Below are 26,419 nucleotides of genomic sequence, written 5' to 3'. Positions count from 1 at the left end.
TGCACCGACTGCCATCATAAGATTGCCTGACACGGATAGCGCGATTTAAACTTGATGCCACGGCATCTGCAGCCCTTTTAAAGCGAAGTTTTCTTTGCCTCTTCCTTAGAGTTTCCCACTGCTGCTGCTGCTGTGGGCTGCTGTTGGCTGCTATGGGCTGCTGTGGTCTGGTGTGGTCTGCTATGGGCTGCTGCTGCTGCTACTGTCGTGAACACCGCGTCGGAGGGTGGTTGAGAGCGTGTATATATATGACAGGCGCGAGTAAAAGAAGAAAGGCGACGGGATAAACTGGTTTTTGCCCCACCGCGTCGAATATGCACAATGCCCTCTGGAGCTCCCCTGCCGTTGCCACATTAGCCGCTTGACTGCTGTAATTATACGCGACTCCCCTCAGAAGCATTGCAGAAACTGCGGCGCTTTCCTTTCCAGTAACGTGTGAGGCCAGAGGGGACGCAGATAGAATTGTAGAGAAGAGAAGAAGAGGAGAGGAATGAGAGGGCAGAAGAGCTAGTTCCCATATAAGAGAGGGGGGAAGTGACGAGTGAATGCAGGGAAACCCCCCTACTATACGGCAGCGGTTGCGTGGAAATAGGATAAGTTTAAGTTCAACGTACGGTACCGTACGTTGCTGCTATTTGTGAAAAATAAGTGCCATGCAAATATGTCAAGCAGACAAATTACGCAGGGCGTGCAGAAGCAGAGCCGCAATAATTAAAACGCATCGCAGGGTCCAGGAGACACTACGGAAGCGGAGACACTACGGAAGCTATTGCATAGGTAGAGGTCGTCAATTTGTTCCGAATCGCAGCAGCCGCATTTCGACGAGGGCGAAATAGAAAACGCATGTGCACTTAGATTTTGGGACACGTCCAAGAGCATCAGGGTGTGAAAATTATTCTGGAGTCGACCCCTACGGCTTGCCTCATAATCCGAGTTTGGTTTTGGCACGTACAGCTCCATAATCCAATTGAAGTTTATGAATTCTGCCGCAATAGTTTTAATTGTATGTATCCCCCTAACTCTATTAGGTTGTAGCACTAATACCTGGATATGCGGTTGACTTCGTAGCTGCTGCTACACATATGACTATGGGCCTACACTAGCCTTTGGCTACTGGCCTAACAGTTCTTTTGTACAAATTATTAACAATGAAAAATAAACTGAATTGAATTGAATTGAACACGATGTGCAATGTAAGGAAATGACAACGCTCAACCCTCTCAGAGGTTATAAAACATGGCGCACAACAACGCCTCAAGCAAACACCTCTCCCTGTGTTTTCTGCGTATACGCAAACAAACGGCAGTGGTACACGCAAGGTAACCTTTAACATTAACTCTCCACTCTCGTGCATGCCTAAACATTGAAGGAATTAAGTTTTACCCGTCAACATTGCCGCTAATTATCGTCAAAGTATCCAGCTCGGAAAGCTTCGCTTACATCGATTCCTTCAATGCGTGAGATCTGAATATTTTTACTGACCCTATTGAGCCGAACAACTTGCCTACATCACCCCTTGTGTACGCAATACTCCGTAGCTGAACTGGCTATTCTTTGAGTTCATTCTGTATGGCTGTTGCGGCTTCACAGATGTCTGCTGCTCCAGGTGCATCGACGGGCCCGTGGTATCCTGCACGCTAGTGAAACTCAGCCGAGTGGCGAACCGGAGACAATCGACCAATGTGTTTTGCCTCCCCGCGTAACGGTCCCGTTGCTCGCCATTGCTACAACAGAATTGTCTCCTCCGCTCTATGACTGCCAGTCACCAGTCATTGCCAGTCACCAGTGCCAGTCACCACGGCATCTGGCCTGCGGACAGCATGGCTCACCCGCTGCTGCTGTTTGTGCAGGTTCTGCCGTGGATTTTGCATGCAACGCCCACCCCGGTATCAACGACCAACATCACCGTGATACAACCATTGATGCTTTGCGCGGGCCACGTTACAAGCAACAGCACATTCAAGGGATATCGACCACGAGGTGTGACGTCACCAGCAGCCGATCTACTTAAGGAACGACGCGACACCGACCAGATCAGAGGGCACGGCATCTGGCCTGCGGACAGCATGGCTCACCCGCTGCTGCTGTTTGTGCAGGTTCTGCCGTGGATTTTGCATGCAACGCCCACCCCGGTATCAACGACCAACATCACCGTGATACAACCATTGATGCTTTGCGCGGGCCACGTTACAAGCAACAGCACATTCAAGGGATATCGACCACGAGGTGTGACGTCACCAGCAGCCGATCTACTTAAGGAACGACGCGACACCGACCAGATCAGAGGGCACGGCATCTGGCCTGCGGACAGCATGGCTCACCCGCTGCTGCTGTTTGTGCAGGTTGGTTCCCCATCCACAGACTGCTGTTACCATAGTGACAATAGATTTTTAGTTGTCCTGCCGTGCCCTGGTAGGCTTCATTGCATTGCTATTGACTGTTGGTCCGTGCTGATGCTGTTGATGTCGGGAGACATAGAAGAAAACCCCGGGCCTAAGACAGCTGAACTGTTACAGACGATTATTGATAATCAAGCCGCGTCTGACTGCCGGTTGACTAATATCAGCAAGGATATTGGTCAACTTAATGAAAAGACTGATAGACTGACTGATTCCTTGGCAGTGATACAAGAATTGAACAAAGGAATTGAATATCTTGAGGTAACAGTTCAGCAACAGGCCAGGAAATTGACTGAATATGAAAACTATAGTCGTCGTAACAATCTGCTGGTTTTTGGTGTTTCTGAAAAAATCGGCGATTCAGAGACGGAGTTAAAGGCAGCTGTCATAGATAAAATTTTTCACGACACGCTGGGAGTTGAAGTAAAAACCGTCGAAAAAATTCATCGTATAGGGAAAAAGAACAAAGAACGACCTAGGCCAATTATTATGAAATTTTATGACAGCAGAGAAAAGCAACAAGTGCTAAAGAACTGCAATAAACTGAAAGGACAATCGGTTAGTGTAAGCAATGATTATGCAAAGGAAACGGTAGCGGTGCGAAGGAAGTTGTGGGAAAGTGCCTCTGCTGAAAGGGCGCAGGGCAAGAAAGTCTTTTTGATCGACGACAAGCTCAAAATAAATGACAAGTTATACACATGGGACAACGAGAAGAACGCACGCTCGCTCCTGAACTCCCGAGATAAGTTCAAGCAACGCACTAGAAAAGCAGGCAACTCGCATGATGGCTCTGACATCTCGGATAATTCCAGCGAATCAATGCCTGAACTCACCCCGTCATAGCTACGAATCTTATCTTTGAATGCTCGTAGCCTTTTTAACAAAGTAACCGAATTAGAATATGTATTACTGACAGAAAGTCCACACGTACTCGTCGTAAGCGAAACATGGCTAAACAACGGTGTGCCTAGTCACTGTATGGTACCCCCAAATTACCAGATGTTCAGATGGGACAGGGATACTCGTGGTGGGGGTGTTGCAATCATTGTCAAAAGATCTATAGATGCAGTAACGGTCGAGTGCACTTTGCCTGAAACAGTTTGGTGCAAAATTACTTATGCGAGTGTTACTTACCTTGTTGGTGCAGTGTATAGGCCGCCTGCCACTTCACCAGAGTTTTTGGATGACCTTAATATGTTCTTATGCACTCACTTGAACCGTACCACCAGACTAATAATGACCGGAGATTTTAATTTGCCAAGCATCAACTGGGACAGACTGATACCTGGGAACGTTGAAATTTCTAGTTCCGAAGCACTGCTGCAAATAATGTTTTCGCACAATCTTAAACAAATCGTGGAAGAAGACACGAGGGTAACACTCGAATCCCGGTCACTTTTGAACTTGGTGTTTCTCTCGGGCAGAGTGGGTGACTATACTGTGTCTGTTAAAGACGGGATATCTGACCATAAAATGGTTTCTGTGCACATTCCGGTCAGAACAAACACTCGTGGCCAACCCTTTGTACCTGTACAATTTAAGGATTATAGGCAGGCAGACGACACATCCATTCAAGATTTTCTAGAAATGTCATATAGTGAATTCGAACTTGCCTGCGATTGTGAACCAGTTGAAGATCTATGGCTACGTTTCAAGAATATCATAAAACATTGCGTTGACAGATTCATTCCAACTCGACAAAAGAAAATAAAACCACGTAACCCTTGGATTAATCGACCTATTATACACATCAAGCGCAAGATAAAGAGGCTGCGCAGGAGAAAAGACAGCTCAGCTGAGGTATCGAAATTACGAAAGAGTTTAAAAACGGCTCTGATGGAATCAAAAGAGCAATTTTTTAATAAAAAACTATGTAGCTTCGTTAAAACGGCACCTCGGAAGTTTTGGCTTTACCTTAGTGGCAACAAAGAGGAAATAAATAGAATTCAAATTAGTGACAACATAGTAACAGAAAAAACAAAAATAGCAGATCATTTCAATAACTTTTTCCAGTCTGTTTTTTCTAAACCAAGCAATGACGACTTTGACGCGTACCCGCCTTCCTCCCTCTCATGTTCGATGGAAGACCTGGTCGTGACTCAGGCCGGCGTGTTTAATCAATTGTTACTTTTGGATTCTAAAAAGGCTAGCGGGCCGGATGGGATTCCAACCCAGTTTTTAAAGCGATACGCTGAGTGGATATCATTTTTCTTGACAATAATCTTTACAAAGTCCCTACACACTAACTCGTTGCCACAAGATTGGCGGTGCGCAGTCGTAACACCTGTTTTTAAAAACGGCGACCGACTACTCGCAAATAATTATCGCCCAATTTCCCTGACAAGTATCAGCTGTAAACTATTAGAACATATCATAAGTAAACATATACTAACTTTCCTCGAGGATAACGCGTTCTTTTATCAGTATCAGCACGGATTCCGAAGAGGGCTATCTACCATAACACAGCTCATAGAAACGATACATGATTTTAGTTCAGCCATAGATGCCCAAGAACAAATAGATGTCATTTGCATAGATTTTGCAAAAGCATTTGACAAGGTTCCACACAGTAAATTACTTTTCAAGTTATACAGAGCAGGAATTAGCGAAACCATTCTTAAGTGGATTAAAGCCTATTTGAACAATCGCAGGCAGGTTGTGCATGTGGATGATTGTTTTTCTTCTACACTAGAAGTACTTTCTGGCGTTCCTCAAGGATCGGTTTTAGCTCCATTACTGTTCCTAATTTATATTAATGATATTAACGAGGTTACCGAATCTCCCGTAGAATTGAAGCTTTTTGCAGACGACTGTTTAATTTATTCTCGAATAACACAAGCTACCGACCAAATTAGAATAAACCGTGTCCTTCATTCCTTGCATCTTTGGTGCGAAAAATGGGACATGGAAATTAATTACACAAAATCAACTTTTACGCATATAACTAATAAGAAGACTGTGCAGCTATTTTCTTATAATATTGGAAAAAATAATCTAAAAAAAGTTGATACCTTCAAGTATCTAGGTGTTACAATTGCACATAATCTGCAGTGGCATAAACATATTAATAATGTGTGCTCGACAGCTTCCCAAAAACTTTACTTTCTGCGGAAGAAATTGGAACATGCAACAAAAGAAGTCAAGCTGATAGCTTACAAAACATTCATCCGCCCATCCTTGGAGTACGCTTGTGTTGTCTGGAGCCCGCACCAAAAAGTCCTAAAAGATAAACTGGAACGAATTCAAAGAATGGCCGCTCGTTTTATTTCGTCAAGATACAGAAGAAGGGATTCAGTGACGGAAATGCTGAACTCATGTGGGCTCGAGTCACTTGAAAATCGAAGGAAAAAATCAAGACTAAAGCTTTTATTTCAAATAATTCAAGGGCACTTTAAGATTAAATCAAATAGATATATTCAGCCTCCGGGAAAACGGAGCGCGAGAACAAACCACACACGATCCATCAAGCCTTACGAGTCACGTGTTGATGCTTTTCGTTTTTCTTTTTTTCCTGAGGTGATCGAAATTTGGAATGGTTTGCCTGCTGAAGTTGTCGAGCAATCGGACGTGCACAAGTTCGAACGTTCTATCGACATCTTTTGTCAGGAGCACCCAACTTGATGATTATGATATATGAATTTTGTATGTTGTACAAAATTGTACATTGTTGTACATTGTATTCCCTCCCTGTAACGACCCTCAAGCGAGGGTCAACAGTATCAATAAATAATTATCGCCCCGAACCGAGCGAGCGTCGTCCCCAGCCTCCATTGGCACCACAACAGTCAAACAATGATGCTCGCGCTCCTTCAAACAGTCCCTCGTCCTTATTCAGGCATCACCAGTCTCGTTTATCACCAGCTCGTCCACCATCGTCCCTATAGCCACAAGCTCGCCGCCCACCGTCCCCGATGCAGCTCGACACCCGTCCCCGGAAAACGAAGTGACGCAGCTCCCGGAGATGACGCTGCATTGACGGCTTGACTGCAAGACCATCTGATCACTTAGCCACCTAAGCAGAACTTGACGGATGTTTTAGTCGACGGCATCAGTGTCCCCCCACTCAACGACGCTGGTACACATGTATCCGTGATGAGTGCCCGATTGCTACGACGGCCGAACAAAGTTCTCACTCCCGCTACGCCACGCACTATCCGTGTTGCCGATGGAGGACCGCCTACCGTGCTTGGTATGTGCACCGCTCGGTTTGGCATCGAGGGGCATCTAAGAACTCTTTGCCGTTTCGGAACAATGCCCTTACGACGTTGTACTCAACTTAGACTTCCTATCATTCCATTCAGACCTCTTAGCGTGTCTACTGTCATTCAGCTAGAACGGCCCCAAGGCTGCTATAGTCCACCAGTCACACAACCATAATTATGCTCTCCCGAAGACAACCGCCTGTCACCTCAAGCCACTCCGTACGTTACTCTACTGTCATTCCTCTCTATTCGCTATGGCGTCTATGTACTACGTCCCACCGCAAACATACTGCTTGAAAAAATTTTGGCCGTTCCCCATACCGTGTTCACGGATGCAAGCATTCAGACTTCCCCTTTCCTTAATTTTAACTGCTAGACTCAAATTCTCAAAGCATGTCTTTGGGTGACAGCTAGCCTGTGAACGATTGCGAGATATTGGTTCTTGACGCAAAAATTCTGTCGCCTCCTAAAAGAACGTACGATTCACCGACTGTCAGAAGCGAACATAGCAAGATGATTCTACCTGGTCTTCTTCAGGCACAAGCTTCTGACCTCCGCCGTGTCTTGGAACCTTACCGCGACATTTGTTACTTTGACGGCCACCCTTTAGCCCAGACATTGGTGGGCACCCATTGCATTTCGACCTTAGACGCCAATCCGACCCGCCACCGGCCGTATTGTTTTTCACATGCTTAACGACAACGAGAAGTCGATAAGATGCTGACTAAAGGCGTTATCGAACCTTCTTATACCCCTGACACACGGGCACTCTAAAGTCCTTTAGGTAAGGGGACATCTACGGGAAAGGCGTTCGAGTGCAGTGACACACGACAAAGGAGTATCTCCTTTACGACAAAGTTCCTTTTCGGGAAAGGAGATCGCGCAACTACTTTTCGAGCGGAAAAGGAGTTACTCTCGCACACGGCTTGCACAACTCGTCAATAGAAGGAAACCTGCCACACAACTACGGTGCCCATAGGTATTTTTTTTTACCTTGCGAAAATGTTTTAATTCTTAGCGGTAATACAATTTGTCGAATAGTGAAGATTTCGTCTAGCTATACTCTCAAACGCTCGCATAACGTCGCTAGTGCCACCATGTTGAATTCCGGCAGTGTCGTCGTTTGCTGAAATAATCTAGTAACGTTGGTTTGCTGCGCGCATGTGGTGTGTTCACGTCGCGAGATGGAGACTGCACAATCAGCGCCCGCAGGAAATAGCCAGAAGAAACCACAGTTGTTGGAATAACATATAGAATAAAACGCGTTACGCCTGCGCGCACGAAGGAAGGGACGACAAAGACGTGAAAAAGGACGACAGAAACGTGAGCATCACCAGAATAAACAGCACGCACAGCAAAACACCGGCTGCACATAGTTGCTGGACCAAGTTAAATGGCTGCTAACAACGCAAAAACGCGAATAAAATAAACGACTATAAGCATTATTAGCCATCAACAATGAAAAAAATATATTTTTAGGTTCTACAGTAGCTAAGTATAATTATATACGCAGCTCTTTAAGAATGTTTTCTCTCTTGTGGCTTTAACAGCCAGCGCTATTTTTCTTGCGGCGTTCATCTGAGGAACTACCTAAAGAAGTTCAGTGCGGTGCCGTGTGTCATCGGCGCAACTCCTTTCTGCAAAGGGTCCTTCAGAGTAGCAAAAGGGGTTTACTGGAAAGGACTTTAGTTTTGCCCGTGTGTCAGGGGTATTACAGTCCTTTGAAAGAAGAAGGACTGCAGTTGGCGCTTTCATGTGGATTACAGACACCTTAACAAAAACACACGCAAGGATGTCTACCTCTAACCGCGTATTGATACACCTTATACTGCTTGCACGGAGCCAAGTATCTTTCATCGATAGACCTCCGGTCGGGTTATTGGCAATTCTTGGTAGATGACATGGGCTGTGAGAAAACTACCTACGTAACACCTGTGGGCCTATAACAATTCAACGTTATGCTTCGGCCTTTGTAATGCCCCGGCAATCGTCGAAGGAATGCTGGACTCTTGAATTCGCGGCTATAAATGGTACACATCTCTGTGTTATCTAGACATTGCCATAGTCTTTTCACCAACTTTCACTTCTCATCTAATGCGTCTATCGGCTATTCTTGCTGTTTTTCTAGGCGCCGGCCTGTAATTGAAGTCATCCATGTGCAACTTTGAACATTGTTGAAATTACCGTTTCTGGCCGTCTCGTCAGTGCCGCTGGCATTTTACCTGACCCTGACAAGATTTGCGCTTTCCTGAACTTTCCTGTTACGTCTTCCGCCGCAGACGTAAAACGGTTTGTTGTACTATGCTCGTATTTCCGTCGTTTTATCAAGAATTTACCGAGGACGCGACATCCCAATACTCGGGTCGACCTAACACGGAGCTTCATGCCGACTTCACCACGGAAGAGATACTACAAGCGCTCAGATGTCTCAACAGCCGATCCGCACCGGGGCCGGTTAACATCACCAACAAGGCCCCCCACAATCTGTACAACAGCGGCGCGGAACAGCTGAGGAAAAGTTTCCATAGAATGGAGGACGGCCAAAATGGTCTTAATACCAAAACCCGGCAAACCTCTCAGCATGGACAATCTGCGCCCAATATCGCTTACGTTGTGCGTGGGCAAGACCATGGAGCGTGGGGTGCTTAACCGTATGAAGCCTTACCTGGAAGAGAACGGCATATATCCTCACATCATCATTGAATTACGTCAGGGGCTGGCGACGCAAGACGCTATGAGGCTGGTCAAAAGCTAGAAACTAGACAACACAACAAGAGGCGTCAAGGCCATCCTAGGCCTAGACCTAGAAAAGGCCTTAGATAACATGTGGCAATCCTTCATTCAACAACAAATCTCAACACTCGGACTTGGCCAACGTCTCCATGACGACAACCGCGAGTTACTCAGGGGAAGACAGGCCTCGCTACGAGTCGGGTCTATGCAGTCGGAGCCAGTCGTACTGGGCGATAGTGGTACTCCGCAGGGTTCCGTGATATCCGCTACCCTCTTCAACCTGGCCATGGTAGGACTGTTCAGGCAACTGACTCCAATCGAGAACCTCCAACATATGATCTATGCAGATGACGTGTCTATGTGGGGGCAAAGGTGAGCGAAGGACAAATCGAGCACACTTTACAAAAACCGATCCGAACTATTCAGGAGTACCTCAAACCAACAGGCCTGCGGTGCTCGCCGAGCAAGCCTGAGCTGCTGTTATATACACCCAAGAGACGAGGTCCCAAACCGAATGGATGGGTCACAGGTGCCGACCCATGCGTCCGCCTGTACGCCTCTGAAGGCAACTCGATTCCGGTGGTGAGTCACATCAAGATGTTGGGGATGACAATAGAGGCGAACGGCTCGAACACCACAGTCGCTAAGCTCACCACGAAGGCCGAGAACGCCACACGCATATTGAGAGGAGTGGCCAACCGGCATCACGGGCTCAAGGAGTACAACTAGCTTAGACTGGCACAGGCCTTCGTAATCAGTCACTTCGTGCACATCGCGGCCATGCACAATTAGTCCAAAGTGGAGAGAGACAAGCTTGACACGCTTCTGCGTAAGCTCGCAAAGAGAGCCATGGGTATACGCATGCACACGGGCACGTAGGCACTGGACGCATTAGGCATGTACAGCAAGCTGAGCGATATTGCGGAGGCAGAGGAACGGGCACAGATCACCATGCTGTCCGGCACACGCGCGGGCAGGTGGATCCTACTAGAAACGGCATCGTGGCTCGGGAGATCGAGTGTAACAGCCACGGGCCGGCTTATAACGATCAGGGTAGCCCCTCTGCCCAGGAATATGAACCCAGCACACAAGATCGACAGAAGACTTGCTTGAGCCAAACCACTCCTCCGACTGCCAGCCGCCTCCGGGAAAGATGCTGCTTTACGGACGCAGCCAAATATTCTGGTAGATGAGCCTACGTAGTAGCGGTGGTCAACAAAGATGGCACGGTCATCAACGCATGCACGGTCCGCCCTGATAGTCCTGAGGTGGCCGAGCAGGCGGCCATCAGCCTTGTAGTCCTAGAAGACGATAAAAGCACGGTATACTGCGACTCCAAGAGGGCGATTCTGTCTTTCGGAACAGGGAGCATATCCCCGAACATCAGCAGTATACTTGGCACTCATCACCTTACTCCACACTACATCAATTGGCTCCTCAACGAATGAATTGGTTCCTCAACCTCAACGATACGGCTCACGAGGCCGCACGAGACCAAACTGACCGTGCGAGCCCGGACTCCCTCTCTCCAGGATCGGAGAGCGAGCGCGACCCCCTCGTCACTTACAACCATCTCACCCAGCATTATAAGTTAGTCAAGCGAACCATGCCGTTACCACAAAAACACTCAATAAAGCACAAGAAGTCACGTACAAGCGACTTCAGATGGGCACCTATACATGCCCAGCCTTCCTGCACAAAATCTTTCCGGACGCGCACCCTCACAATGCGTACCGCTACTGTAAGGATATAGCTAGCCTGGCCCCCATGCTCTGGGAGAACGCGACTGCGAGCCGAGCGCCTAAGAAACCTAGGAATACCTAAGAAACCTCTACGACGACTTCTTTGCCCGTGAGTGCCCCTTGTTTTTGCACAAACGGCTTACGAAGACCTCCGACGCGACGCCGCCACACCAAGCCTAACGCCGCCTTGGCGACGCACGGTGGAGCAGCGAAGCACGTCAGCACATCATATGGCCAACGCAGCTGCCTGCCCAGCCGGCCCCAGCGAGTCACACTCCTTGCCCACGGGGACCACAACCACCACCATGGCCACAGGAAGTGCACACGGTGAAGCCGGCACATCGAGCGGTATTTCACATCAAGCGTTCGTGGACGCACCCCTCCCCGAGGACTACGACTCCATGGACGAGACCCCAGAACCCGACGCCGCTAACTATGAAACCTTCATCGAACACGGACCCCAGCCGTCGGCCGAAGACCCAGGACCGAGCGACCCAGCATGGGAATACGCCATCAGCAAAACCCGGGCGAAGAAGCTTCGTAGAGCGGCCCGCAAACAAGAGAACATCACAGACGCCAACCAACCCGTGAGTGGCCAGACTTTTTTCAAAAACCCCTCGGAGCAAATCCGTAAACAAGGCCCAGCTCGCCACCCAAGACTCCCTGCTTTGCCTAAAGGAGATATCAAAATCGTCATTCGTCCTACAAGAGGGCTAAACCTAAGAGAGTTTCCCAACCACGTCATCGCAGCAGCCGTCACCCGCTCCTGCCCACAACCAACCCTCATTGAAGGGAAATACATCATAAGGCCACACCTGGGCTACAACATTATCGTGGTCAGTACTCAATATAAAGACGTGGCAGCGACACTCCGTCAGCTTACCCACCTAACGCTCGGCAACAAAATTTATCCAGTGCGGGCCTACGTTCCGTTCTCTCCCCAATTGCTACGTGCGGTCATACATGGGCTGGACCCCCGCAACACACGCGAAACGCTGATGCAAGGCCTTTGGACCCGAGATACAAGAATCAAGATCCTTGACGCCAGGATTCTGGAGTCCTCAACGACTGCCCTCCTTACGATGGGCGGCCCGAACCTGCCGAAGCTCGTCTACCACGGCGGTTGCGAGTATCCCTGCTGCCAGTACAGGCCTGCACGACAGTTCTGCCAATAGTGCATGCTGGCAGGGCACAGACCGGACGTCTGCCCAAATCCAAATTTGTCAATAAGCCGAGGTTGCGGAATGCCGATCCCCCCGGAAGACCACGCGTGCCAACCCAAGTGTGGATTCTGCGGAGGCCCGCACGTCACCAGCAGCAGGGAATGCCATCAACGCCTCAAGCCGGCCCGTTCAAACAAGCTACAAGAACAGCAAAAGAGACACGTCTCCCGCAAAGACACGTCACAAACGAAAAACAGACAACGGTGGGTCAGCTCCGAGGACCAAGACGGATCCACTCAACATCGCAACGTGGCCGACACCCGAAACGCCAGCAGAAAGCGGGCCGCAAGCAAACAACGCAACGAGAGCGCAACGAGTCACGCGCCGAACCAGTCCAAGGCCCCGGCCAAGCCCGGATCGCGGGAGCAGCAACCCCCGCAGCGTGCGATTACACCGTCGCGGCTCACGCAGCAACAAGACACGCAGCTGGCGTCGAAGCAGAAGCAAGCCCCCCAGGTGCCGGGAGGCTCCAACCACTCAACGTCGGGCCACTGGTTGCCGCAGCTGGTGCCACGGCCAATGGAGCAAGAACAGGACGAACGGGTGAGCTGGTCAGAGAGGCTTAAGCAACAAACCCCATTAGCTGACCCCAGAGTTCCACAACTCCAAGCCATGATTTCCAAACAAAACAAACAGCTTGCAGAACAAATCGCTACAATAGCACGAATGCAAGCACAGCTCGAACAATTCACGCAAAGCCGCAGCACGAACACCCAAAGCGAACAAATCCCAGTGCCATAAGCACCGCAGCCAACACAACGGAACGATAACTTTGAGACTACAATCACACCTGAAGTCATTGAGCTTCTTCACCATAAGATTGAACACGCAGTGCAGATTCACAAAGTCCAGATCGTAGCAGAAATGCATCAGGCCATCCAGGAATCAGAAGAACGGATGATGCAACACATGAAGCAACTCTTACAGGAGCTCCACTCCCACCGAAATCGTAAAAGGTGCTCCGACACGGAAGCAGGGCCGTCCAAAATGAGGCACCGCACAGACTCTCTCGGTAGCCAGACCAGCTACGCGAGCACCTCCACATTTGCTTAATATGGCGAGACACCCCCGTGCAGCCGTAAACGAACACCTCGAAATCTGGCAGTGGAACTGTAGGGGATACAAGACAAGGCCTACTCAAACAGTTCATAGCCAATAAACTAATCAAAACGGACGTAATATGCCTGTAAGAGATAGGCGTCGAGAAGACCCCATCCCTATCAGGATATTACACAATCTGTCAACCTCGCATGGCTACGGTGGCCATCCTCGTAGGAAAGAACATTACAGCCATCGAACATACCCTTCCGGACCCGGACATCGAGCACCTCGTTGTTCAGATTGTTCCGAATAAAAGGGGCCGGAAGAGTACATTCATAACGAACATCTATAAACAGCCTAAAACCGTGAGGCTAGATTTCACCAACATTATTACAGAAGCCTACAACCTCGCAGAATCAAACCAAATGGTCATTGTAGGCGACTTTAACTCCCTCCCACACAGAACAGGGGTACCGTTCAAATTCGCACAGAGGAGATTCCATCCTTAATGCACTCACTGTGCTGGACGTGTAACTCCTCACCAATCCGCTATACCCAACAAGGGAGGGAAACACTGTCACCCGCGACACATGCCCCGACCTCACCATAGTCAATAATGTCAAAGAAGCTACGTGGTCCAACCGGGAGGAGACCCTTGGGAGCGACCATTTAACCATAAGCACCTCTATCTCAACTACAAAAATCAGAAGAAATCTTGGTATAGCAAGAATCACTGATTGGACCCAATTCCGTGCAATCACCACAGACAAGTGTCGAAAAGTCACATCTATCACAGAATGAACTGACGGTATCTGTAAGGCACACGAAGAGACCACGGAGAATATACAACGTACTCCAGAAACTCCAGAAATCGACACACACCTCATTCAGCTATGGCAGCAACGTCACCGGTTGATACGAAGGTGGAAACGTCAAAAACTAAACAGGCAACTACGCCTACGAATCGCAAACATCACGGAAGAGGCGCAAAACTACGCCGCTGAATTGGCACACCAAAATGGCACACCAGCCGCTCTTCGCACCGTTTGGGTATCAATAGTGCGAAGAGCGGAGCGCTTAGCATTTTCTTCTCTGCGAAAACGCATAAAGAAGGTATTCCTTTCCGAGCCCTCGTATCGGAACGTGACACGTGGCAGGGGAAGGTCTCTAAGTTTCTGCAGAAACACTTGCGCTTGCTCAGATTTGAGGACCCGTTCATGATAAGAAATTCTGAGGAGCTTATCACATTTCTTCGTGATCATGAAGGCTCGAGCGAACCGTTGTTTTCGTTTTCCATTGATGTCATTGTCATATTTTATTCCATATCACAAGATATATTGCTATGCGCCATTAGAGATTCCATTGATGACTACGGCCCTGTGGCCTTTCAGAACGCATGTGGTGTAAGTGTACGACTTTTTAGAAATTCTTCATTTTTATCTGGCATCGACCATCGTTAATTTCGAAAGAAAGAACTTCGTCCAAAAGCGCGGAGTGTGCATTGGTTCTTGTATTGCCCCTTTATTAAGTGACATATTTTTATCATATATTGACAAGCGAATTGCTGAACGCATTGACACAGCCTACTCGGCTAAGATTTTTAGATATGTTGATGATTATGCCATTTTTTTTTAAAGGGGTTGGGGAGGGAGGCGGTTCAACTGCAGTAGAGCGTGTTCTTGAAATTTTCCGAGAAAGCGCGTTTGGGTTGAGTTTCACCTTTGAATTGCCTTCACATGGATGCCTGCAGTTCCTGGACATTTTCATTATTATTGCTGGAACCCATGCGTGCTGGAGGTATCAGCCTCGATCAAAAAAAGGTATTTTAAACTACCAGTCTGCTCATTCGAAGCTTCTGAAAAGGGGAATTGCAAAAAACTGCCTGCGTGCTGCTCTTGATAAGTCCTGCCAGCATGAAATGCAACGTAGCGTGTTCTTACAGTTGCAAAGACTGCACAGCGCAGGACTTCAGTATGATATGGTCACCTCGGTGCTAGAAACCCTTGCCAAGGAAGCGCGGGGCCCATCAGAGCTCTGCCCAAGCGTAGAGCCGCAACGTCGTAGACCTGTTGCCATCCCGTATTACCACTAAATCTCCCACCGCCTCAAAAAGGTGGCTGAAAAATGTGAAGTACCGGTGGTTTTCAAGGCGCCCAAAAAACTCGCGGGCATGTGCAACATGGTGCAGGGTAAGAACAAAAGAAATGAATGTGGTATCAAGCACGTCGAGAGGGTCGTCCCATGCAGAATAGGGGTAGTGTACAAGATACCTCTCTCTTGTGGTAATAGCTACATAGGGTAGACGGGACGGTGCCTAAACGTCAGACTGGAGGAGCACCGCGCAGGAGTAGAAGGATTGGCGGGGGGTGGCAAACTGGCTCACCATTGTCGCCGCTGTCGTAATTGCACGCGTAGGTTCCGCGACACTAAAGACTTGAAGATGTTTGCGTCACAACTGAGCCGAGAAATCTATGAAGCTTATTGTATAAAAATGCAATCTGGCAGCTGCGTAAGCAGCTCTTCAGTGTCATTGAGCGATAAAGAGTTCAAATATTTACAAGCAAATTTGTGGCACTCACGCCCGCATGCCAATTAACATCGAGTGATGGCTGTCTGATCATTAGCAAGTGTGATTATGTTACTTGTATAAATGTGGGATTTCCCGGAGTAAACCTTAGTTGAAGTTCCGCGCCTGTTTTGTGTGTTCCTTCTTCGTCCCTTGTTTTTCTGCGGCTACATGATGCATTCCAATAATCATCATTACTTATTTGATCATGTAACCATGTTTCAGAAAGAAAAAGAATGTGCGGGTCATAGGAAAGAAGTTGTAGTTCAAGGGCGTTTGCTTTATTCTTAATACTTCTGGCATTTAGAGACAATAGCCGTAGTTCATGTGCTTGGTCCTGCAACCGCTCCCTTTCAGAACTATCACCTCTGCTGATAGGTGCTCGCGCCCCTGTACTCGATGCATCATACTACACGCAGTAGGTGTTATCAATTCGCAGTTTGTCGTGAATAAGTGAAACCTTCTTGCCACTATTGCTTTAATTTTTTTCACTGTGCCACAGTAATTTACGCTTTTTGATTGTTTCAGCAAAAGAGTCGCTTTCGATAGACACGCTGGTTCCCTTTAGCTTTACAACATTACGCCAAACGTCCTGTTTTTCAACGTAATCCTGAAAGTACGAGATAACTCTTGAATTCGCAGCTCGGCGACTCAACCTGGGAATGCGCGCCACTGAAGAGCAGGTAAGTCTAAGTTTACAGCGAAACATTTCGTCTATAACCTTATGACGCAATGTTTCTTCAGTCTCAGTTTCATCTTTTTTGATGCCAAATACAATCAAGTGGTTCCTTCGACTTTTATCCTCTTGGCCAACTAACCGAGCTTTGCCCGATTTCAGTGTTTGCTGGACTACTTCTATGCTTTCATGTAGGTGCTCAATTTCTTGCGTCTTTGCTGATATTTCATTTACTTTTTTGTCTAGTTCGTTCACGCGCTTGCCAAAATTTGCGACAGTTTTTTCTGTCTGTTCTAGACTACAAATTACATTGGCTGGATCACTGCGTATAGCTTGCTCACGTTCAACAAGTTGCTGAAGCAGTTCTGGCACAAAGGGACCGGGACCAAGGTTTTGCTCAATATCTCCGCAAAGCAGTAGCTTCGACGTACAGAAGCACTTAGTGGCAATGATCAAAACCATTTTTGGGCTCGGCGCAACTGCAAAACACCTCTTGGCACTTCTTTACCGACAGAGACTACCAACCTCGACAGAAAGCAGGAAACGTTGCATTGGAGACATGATCCCCGTCGCTTCGCCGGGCCCACTGCCGAAGTATCGCTGGGGACAGTCTTTTATAGGCCATGCTGGTGACGTCACTGTCACAGGAAATTCTTGAAGTGGTACACTGCGCATGCCGGGCAGCAAGTCCGTGTCCGATAAAGGGCAGCTTTCACTGATGGAGGCATCTTTCCTGTCGTCCGGCCAAAGTGGCGACACGTGCTTGAGAATGTTGACATACCGACAGTGGCGAACAGGGCAGCCTGGACAGAAAGCAGGAAACGTTGCATTGGAGACATCATCCCCGTTGCTTCACCGAGCCCACTGCCGAAGTATCGTTGCGGACAGTCTATTATAGGCCATGCTGGTGACGTCACTGTCGCAGGAAATTCTTGAAGTGGTACACTGCGCATGTCGGGTAGCAAGTCCGTGTCCGATAAAGGGCAGCTTTCACCGATGGAGCCACCTTTGCGGTCGTCCGATCCAAAGTGGTGGCACGTGCTTGAGAATGTTGACGTACCGGCAGTGGCGAACAGGGCAACCTGGACAAAAAGCAGGAAACGTTGCATTTGGAGACATGATCCCCGTCGCTTCGCCGAGCCATTAAGGCGCATTTAACGTACTTTGTGACGTATTTTACATTGAGAAATTGAATTAGTTTGGATTTAGTTTGCCTACAAGAATCAAGATGTATGCTGCACTTCCGCACACGTGCGTACGCATGTCACGAACGTGTCGCCACGATGTATCGGTCCTGGAGACGTGACACTCTCCCCGCTGTATCTATCGCACAGTGTGTGCTGCGACCGTAATGGGCATTATGGCAACAACTGACCACAAACTGTACCGCCCTCCAGCGGCCGCGGCCACTCACACAGACCTCAAACGGCAGCGGAACAAAGGCTTTGTCTTTCAGTTTCCTTGTAAGAGATTTAGGTGCTCTCGTACATCACATATCACGTCTCGTATAATTTAGAATAAAATCCTAGGTTACCATGCCTACAGCTTGTGTGTAAGTCGTACTTACGGCATTTTCTGGAGAAAATAAATTTTAAACATTCATTGATACCCGCGCTTGGCGGAATCCTTAGATAACTTATTCTATATTTTAGCACAAGAATGTATACCTATACACTAAGAAGACAGGACCAACAAGGACGTGTGTCTTTTTCATGTGTATGTGTAATTTATTTCACTATATTTGCAATTATTAGACCAAGTAGGCTAACAGGGCCTAGAAGAATGACGATGTCCACACTTCATCATTTGTCGCAGGGATTGCCTTGGGAGAGAGTGAAGGCAATTGACCGTCACAAAAAGCTGCCATTGCTTTGGAAAATTCAGTACCTTGTGTGCGGTACCTTGCAGCAAACAAGCTTTTGAAATACACTCTAAAGACCTCCTTGGCCCTTTGTCCTCAGTGGCGATGCTCACGCCTTACGTCCACGCTGACTTGAGAGCAAGGGATCGATGCTTCCGCACCCCTACCCGTTGATCATAAGCCAGGTTTACCAGCTCGTGCGAAGGAATATGGAGTCCTTGGGCTAGTCATGAGGTTACCTATCCCTCTCGCTATAAAATATTATACTTGGTGCACTGAGGCTAAATGTATGCACACATCGCATAGATTAGAGACTATTCCCTCCCCCTTTTTTTTCGATGTGAATGCGCCGCAGGGTTTCGTTTACTTGATACCCTAGTCGTGTATGCCATGCTCTTATCACCTCCAGAGAAACCGCAAGCCATCAGGTGGTCTCACGTGATCGGTGCGATTGCCTGCGCCTCCACTAAAGACTAATAGATGATCGATTCCCATTTCTGATCAATAAAATTCAACATGTAGGATCGAAGGGCCCAACGGTCACAAGTTGCAGTGATGTCTTCCAGGCTTCGACTTCAGAACGACCACCAATCGGCATATGGCTGCTGAGCTTGCGGTCGTCTTGAGTGAGCGGAGCATTTCGTACGCCTCTGGGCTTGAGGTATGTTTGGAAGGGATGTAGACTCTGTCAATTCTGGTCTGCCCAGTGCCAAGACCCGCCGTATTGCAAATGTGTCACCGTGGAGTGCATCCCGAGAATCAGTATGCTTGAACTCCTTGATTACCTTCTGCAGCTCCTTTGGCTGATACGTGCTTCCACCTAGTACTGAGCCCAGGGCGCCCAGGGCACCCGAAACTCTACACAGTTCGCCCACATGCGAATAAAAAGGTGCAGAACCACCGCGGAGAAGAGCGGCAAGCGTCTTCGTAGGAGGAGGCGCGCAGGACGGAAGGCGGGGTCGGATCGACTCCTCACGAAGCAGTAGGCTCTGGTACGGCGAGGCTCATCGACGCGCTCTATATGTTTCACTATTTGGGGCATTGCTGTCACTGCTTGAGCTGCCGAGCTTGGGGGACACTGTGAACTGGTGGGTCTGGCCAACACCGTCTAGGTCGAGCTGGGCTGGCTCGCTTATCGGAAGCATATGCTCTTTCAGTTGAGGTAGATGCTGTTGCGACGCTGTCTGTCATCTGGCTTCTTTTTTCGTAATCTAGACCGGCTCCTACGATGTCTTGGAAGTAACGACTGACCGATAGTTCCTTCTTTAGACTTGTTCGCTGGACTTTCCTCCGAGTCTCTTGATTTCTCTAGCTCAGCTTCATTTCCTACTTTCAAGACCGCCGCCTCAACGCAACTGGTGGCGCCGGTGATTGGTCGGACGTCTGGTCTGCAAGGCGATCTCGTCGCATGTTTGGCTTGCGGATGTTTGACACTTTGCGTAATCTGGGGCACAGCACCTTGTGAGTCTTGGAACTCTGCTGGCAGGGTAGCTTGTGGCTGCGTGACCGCAGCGTCCTGTTGATCTCTTGGTGTTGCTCTGATGGCTGCGACCCATCAGAGGATGCGTGCTAGTCCGTTGGTTGAGTAGCATAAGCAGCACTTGGTGTCTCTGCAGCATCGCTGAACGTCATGTCAGCGTTGATATTGCTCGCTGTACTCTTAGTGGCGATGTCAATGCCGCTGGCATTCTGTGTGATGCATGTTTCTTTTGAATTGCGGTCCTTGAATTCGGTGTCACATGCGCTGTCTTCGTACCAATAGTTTGGGATGATGTGCTGCCAAGGTTTGATTTTTCCTTGTAGAGAGTTGTAGGTTGGTCTTGCTTCCTTATGGTTCAACAAGAATCTCGCAGCTTTCGGAAGTCCTTTCAGCGATCGCGAGATATTCTTTGTTACAGCGCCCTTTGACTTACGTCGGAAGCAATCTTTCGTCGCGTGGTCTCCGTTACACCACTTGCAAAGAGACGCACAATCAGCGGTGGTACCACGGAAGGGGCCGCTTCGGGGATGAAATGTATTTGAACAAATGAATTTAACTTTGCTTTCTTTGGTGTAGCGAGCACATACTGTGCGCCTGCCGCGATACTCGAGCCTGACTCGATGACCCTGGATGGAGAGGAAGTTCGATCGTGCGTGCCGGTAAACATCGACTACGAGTCGTTGCAAGGTGACGAAGTGGATCCCCCCACCATTTTCTCTCGTTGAAAGGGGCATTCACGGCTTCCTGAGGCGAGTATGCTGGGTGACGAAACACAGCCACTTTCAAGTTTTGGGTCTTGACTATTTCTACTTGTACCTTGTGTCCTTGTAAGTTGAATCGTTGATTTAGCAGGAAGCTTAAGCGCAAACGCTCCTACCTAATGCAAAACGAGAAATCATAATTCTCAGATGCACCGCACCAAATTTGATGAGCTATATTGCATTTAAAAGAAAATGTTAATTTCTATTGTCATTTGGCTGCGAATATTTATTTAGTCTGTGAATTTATTTTACTAGGAATTCAAAATACTCTTTCGCTTGCAATAATGCCTTTGGTACGACCGATTGTCTCGCCGACGGACATTGTTTGATCCGGTATGGCGACGATAGAAACAATGCTGCTTCGGGGTGTGGGCCTCGAAGCCATCCCCGGAGGTGCTCCGGGAGGACTGATGACGATGGGATCCGACCTCAGCACTTACGTGCCTACGCGTTGCCTGGGAGTCCCGTGGACGCCTGGTCACGAGACACTGCAGCAACGCTCGTTACGTGGCACATGAACGGTGACAGGCACGAACACACAAAGCGATACCCGCTATCATATCGCTGCTGTAGTGTTTGGGAAGTCCGAAGAGATAATCCTGAGGCGCTTTCAACGACGCAAAAAAAATCAAATAAAGAAACAAGAAGCCCCGCGGCAGCATCGCTTGGATTCGAGCAGTGGTACTATAGATTGCTAGTCGGAAGCGCAACGTTTCAGTCGCTCCATGGGTGCTTATTAATATACTGCCACCTGGTGTTTTGAGCGAGCGTTGCGTGCCCAGAAAAAACGGCGATTGAAGACGACGAAGTCAAAGATCACGCGCCAGCTGGAGAACCGTCCCTATTGTGTCTGACATTTTCGTGCCTGGCTGCTGATACTGCTGCTTACTCTTGCCCTAGCGCGTGACAAACTGGTGGAGGTGCGGGGTAATCTAATCTATGCACCAAAGCCCTCCGAGCAGCAGGAGTTCCAGCCCCGTACCGGTGGTTACGCCTGTACACCGCGCCAGCAGAAGGATCCGTGGACAAGCCCCTGAGTTTGGACTCCTCCCAGAGAAAATGGCAGCTCCGACCACCCCAACCGGTATGGAAGGCACAACACCGATTCATTGTACGGTAGTCAATTCGCGAACGCCGAATCCTTTCCTCGGCGCCATACATGAGGATGTTGAAGATTGGCTGGTGCACGATGAACGTGTTTATTTATGTTTAATTCCCTAAATGCCCCGAGACATAGGGGGGAGGAGGATACAATTCACACATGATATTTCAATGTAATGAAAATGACTGAAGGCAACAATCAAGCACAGATTTCTGGAAAAGAAACTCTTTGGAACAAATAAGAAGAAATAAAAAAGAAAAACGAAAAGAAATTGGGGTGAGAGTACATGGTACAATTGACATTTGTTATACATGGCACTTTTCAACAAGGCAGAAGTGGCAGGTGAGTGTGGTGAAATTAGACATATCAATATATATATATATAGCACAGTCCAGTCAAGAAGCGGCAGCTCAACACTTTATAGATTTAAAAATGTGCGCAGGGCTGATTGGAAGGGAGACGAGTCAGTGATTGTTACAATATCTTCAGGTAGGGCGTTTCATTCATTCACTGATAACACCAAAGGGCAATTTAGGAATTTTCTGGTCCTAGCAAATATGAGAGACACTTTGCATGCATGGTCATTGCGGGTGGACAGATAATGGGCGGGTAAGACGGGAGCAGATGAAAAAGATGAACCGCAATAGTAAAGGGAGTGAAAAAAAGGCAGACAAATATTTCCGTTATGTGTCAAGATCCGGAAGATTAAGGGTCTGCTTTAACGCCGACACACTTTTATGTGGAGAGTAGGAGCGCCAAATAAAACGGGCAGCCTTATTTTGAATTGATTCGATCCAATCAGATAGGTTAGCTGTGTGAGGGTTCCAAATACTTGAGGCGTAATCAAGGGTTGTTCTAATAAGGGAGTTCTAATAAGGGAGATGCACGAAGTCGTGCGTCACTGTTTGCAAGGTACAGACGGCGCTTTAAAATGCCAAGTTTTTTATTGCCTTGTTAGTAATGTGCTCAACATGCATGGCCCAGCTTAAATCAGGTGTAAGAATAACGCCCAGATATTTAAAGGAAGAGGTACCTTCGAGTATGCAATTGCGTTGAGTGTATACGTTAGATGAAAATCTTAGCTTGGAAGAAAATTTCAGGACCTTAGTTTTATCTGCATTAATTTCTATCTTCCATATACGACACCACTCAGCTCATGTGGTTAAATCTTTTTGAGATATGGCAACGTCATCAGGGGTGGTTATCTGTCTATAAACTACACAATAATCGGCAAACAGCCGTATTGTTGAAGTTCTATTCGTAGCTATGTTATTAGTATATATTAGGAATAGTGAGGGGCCAAACGCTGACCCTTGAGGCACCCCTGAACTAACGCGGCAGAAAGTAGATTGGTTGTTATTAATAGTTAGTAATTGAGAGCGACCAGATAAAAACTCGTAAATCTACTGGGTAGTTTTCTCATCTAACATAAGGCTGTTTATTTTCAAGATTAGCTGTTTATAGGGAACACGACAGAAAGCTTTCGAGAAGTCAATAAATATTCCGTCAGTATAAAGAAAATTGTGCAAGGAGTCATGTAGGTCCGTGGTTAGTTCGAACAACTGCGTTTAGCTAAACCGTTTGTATCTGGAGCCATGCTAATTTTTGAATAACATATTATTGGCATTAAGGTGACCCATAATTTGGGAGTAAATTATATGCTCAAGGAGTTTACATCAAACTGATGTCATTGAAATCGGGCGGTAATTGCTTGGAAATGAGGGCTCACCAGATTTGAATATGGGTATGATATGGCCACACTTCCAATCATCTGGAACACAGCCAGTATCCTGCGAGTGTTGAAAAAAAACACAGTAGAAATGATTATACGGTGGAAGTTAGTTTTAGTAGTTTTGAGCTGATGCCATCCGGTCCAGGACTGGAGCTAAGCGGGAGCCTGTCAATAGCCCGTGATACACCGGCTGCAGTAATGGTAAAGGGCTCGCTTGGATGAGTTATCATAGAAAGAAAGACGGTGCAAAACTGGTCGAGAGGCGGTTCGTCGGTAAAAGCTTGACCGAAAGTGTTCTTCAAGAGGTCATCACATGCTTTATTGGGCACAATGCAGCCATCTGCGTGATTTAAGGTTATTACAGTGTCCGTATCTTTAAGGTTAATTACGTGCCAAAACTTTTTTGGATCAGACTTTAACACAATGGGCAAGGTATAATGGAAGTAATGATCCTTAGCTTCTTCAATTGTTTTTTTCTGATTCACCAGCTAATTCTTTATATTTTTTCCACGCATAAACAGTTTTGGTTCGCGAGGTCTTATTATATGCTCTTTTCTTTTTATTCAGGCAATGTTTGACTTTTTTTGTAAACCAGGGGGCATTTGTTCTTGATGTGAATGAAATTTTCAGGGATGCACGTATTTTGGTTTTTCTTAAGGAAGTCACGAAACACTATCCAATTGTCATTAGTTGTACGATTAATAAATTCGTTTGAAAAGGAGCTTGCAAACTGGGTTAACATGCTATTCATTTTTCCCAAATCTGCCTTTATGTAATTAGGTATGCGTTTTAGCTTTGTTGGTTTATCAGGAAGTGGGAGTAGGTGCGAACAATGTACAACTCTATGGTCACTAATTTCAACAAGGACATGAACTACAGCATTAGTTGGATTGTTTGTTAGCTCTAAATCGAGGGCTCCTTTACCAACTGAGTTAAATGAAACAAGTTTTGTTTGAGGGAAGCGAGATACCTCGAACCGTGCGGGTGTTAATGGCGATGATGGCGTTGACCAGTAATAGCAGGGTAGTTAAAGTCGCCGCCAAGCAAGAAAACACACTGTGGATATTTATTATCAATAAATTCAAGCACACTGGTCATGTGGTTAACGAAATCGGGTTTGCTCTCAGAAGGCTGATAACATACGCCGATAATGCATGCGCGGCCTTCAAATCGGGTTTTTCCAAAGATTAGCTCAAGAGGGGTATCAATAACTACAGGAGAAGGTTGATAAACTGTCCTTATTGCTATGAGGACCCCACCTCCTCTAGACAAAGTTCTGTCTTTATGAAATATCGAGAAGTAGTCAGGAAGTGACAACTCGCTATTGCGTATGTCACCCCGGAGCCAAGTTTCTGTGCCTAGTGTAATATCAGCAGAGCACGTGAAGCAAGTGGGATGACGCTGACAAACTGAAAAACGTATATTTCAGCCATAACGATGGCGCACGTGTTTGATATGAGAACCGTGCAGATGCCCTAACTTCATGGGCAGGATTCAAACGCCGGATTCTTGAGACGTATGCGAGCCCTGATCGCCGAGAGCGAGCTGAGCGTGATCTCCAGTCCCGTATACAAATGCCGAAAGGGGGTGTCGCAATGTATGTCGAGGACATGACGCGTGTCTTTCGACGAGCCGACCCCGGCATGTCGGAAGAAAAGAAGGTACGGTACCTGATGCGCGGAGTGAAAGAGCAGCTGTTCGGCGGTCTCGCGCGCAGTCCTCCCAAGACTGTGTCATAATTTCTTTCCGAGGCCATCACCATGGAACAGACTCTTCGGCAGCGGACACCATCATACGAACACCAAGTGAACACTGCCTCACCTACGGACTTCTTCGGAGCTATCGGGGGACACGTCGATTTCTTTCGAGAGCGCATTTGTTCCGTAATCCGCGAAGAACTCCACAAACTGTACCCTCACAGCCGACGCTCAGCTCCTTGTCCAGCGTTTTCCGTGGCGAAGTCCAGCATGCGCTAAAAGAACCACCCTTCAACGCAGAAGCATGACGCTAAGAAATGACAGCCCCCCCCCATGTCATATTCGCAAGCTTTGAGGCAACCTGCCCCACCTCACTCCCCTCTTCGCGCCGCGCGCCCGGCCATGCTAGAGCCCGCCCAAGCTGCCTCGTATTACCAGGGCCACCGACAGGCCCCAAGGAAATCAGACGTGCGGCGGGCACCTGTTCACCGTCCCCTTTGCTTTCACTGTGGCGAAGCTGGCCATGTCTACCGACAGTGCTCCTATCTAGAGCTCGGACTACGCGGATTCTCAGCAAAGTCGCCGCGACCTAGGTTCGGCCAGCGCCCTCCTGAAATTGAAGAATACGTTGCCCAGCAGCGCGGGTCTCCATCAGCTCGACACCAGTCACGCTCCCCTTCACCGCGGCGCTGTTCACTGACTCGCCGTACGTATTCGAGTGTAGTGCAGGTTCGGTCACCCAGCCCACTCCGGGAAAACTAACCACAGCGAACTTTGGGGGCGAGGCCGCTTAGTCTGGACGTGCTCAAGGACCCCTACTGACGCGTACGCGGACCGACGATTCATCGACGACGACAATACCTGCTGATTACAGAAGAAGAATTTCTTTGGGCATTCCTGTACTGCTCGACGGTCGTGAATTGACTGCTTTGGTGGACACTGGAGCAGAATATTCCATAATCAGCGAAAAACTGGCCACCCTTCTGAAGAAAGTGACCACACCTTGGAATCAAACTCCAATTCGTACAGCTGGCGGGCACATCGTCACACCACTTCGCATGTGCACGGCACGAATACAGATTCGTGACTCTACATTTATTGCCAGCTTGAGCATTCTCACTCAGTGTTCGCGAGATCCAATCATCGGCACGTACTTTCTCAGGGAGCACGGAGCTATCATCAACATTCGACAACGCCTCGTCAC

General features: G+C 48.0%; 1 long non-coding RNA gene across 1 annotated transcript in view; it reads left to right on the top strand.

The window, feature by feature from the left end:
• Positions 1–21,620: 21,620 nt before the first annotated feature.
• Positions 21,621–26,419, top strand: part of LOC142590702 (uncharacterized) — a 171,810-nt gene continuing 167,011 nt past the window's right edge. Inside the window, exon 1 of the long non-coding RNA XR_012830227.1 lies at positions 21,621–21,768. This is a non-coding gene — a long non-coding RNA (uncharacterized LOC142590702). The remainder of the gene's footprint in view (positions 21,769–26,419) is intronic.

Source organism: Dermacentor variabilis, chromosome 8 (genome assembly GCF_050947875.1).
Source record: "Dermacentor variabilis isolate Ectoservices chromosome 8, ASM5094787v1, whole genome shotgun sequence".
Taxonomy (NCBI): domain Eukaryota; kingdom Metazoa; phylum Arthropoda; class Arachnida; order Ixodida; family Ixodidae; genus Dermacentor; species Dermacentor variabilis.
The sequence above is the reverse complement of the archived record's forward strand: the minus strand, read 5'-3'. Positions and strand labels throughout refer to the sequence as shown.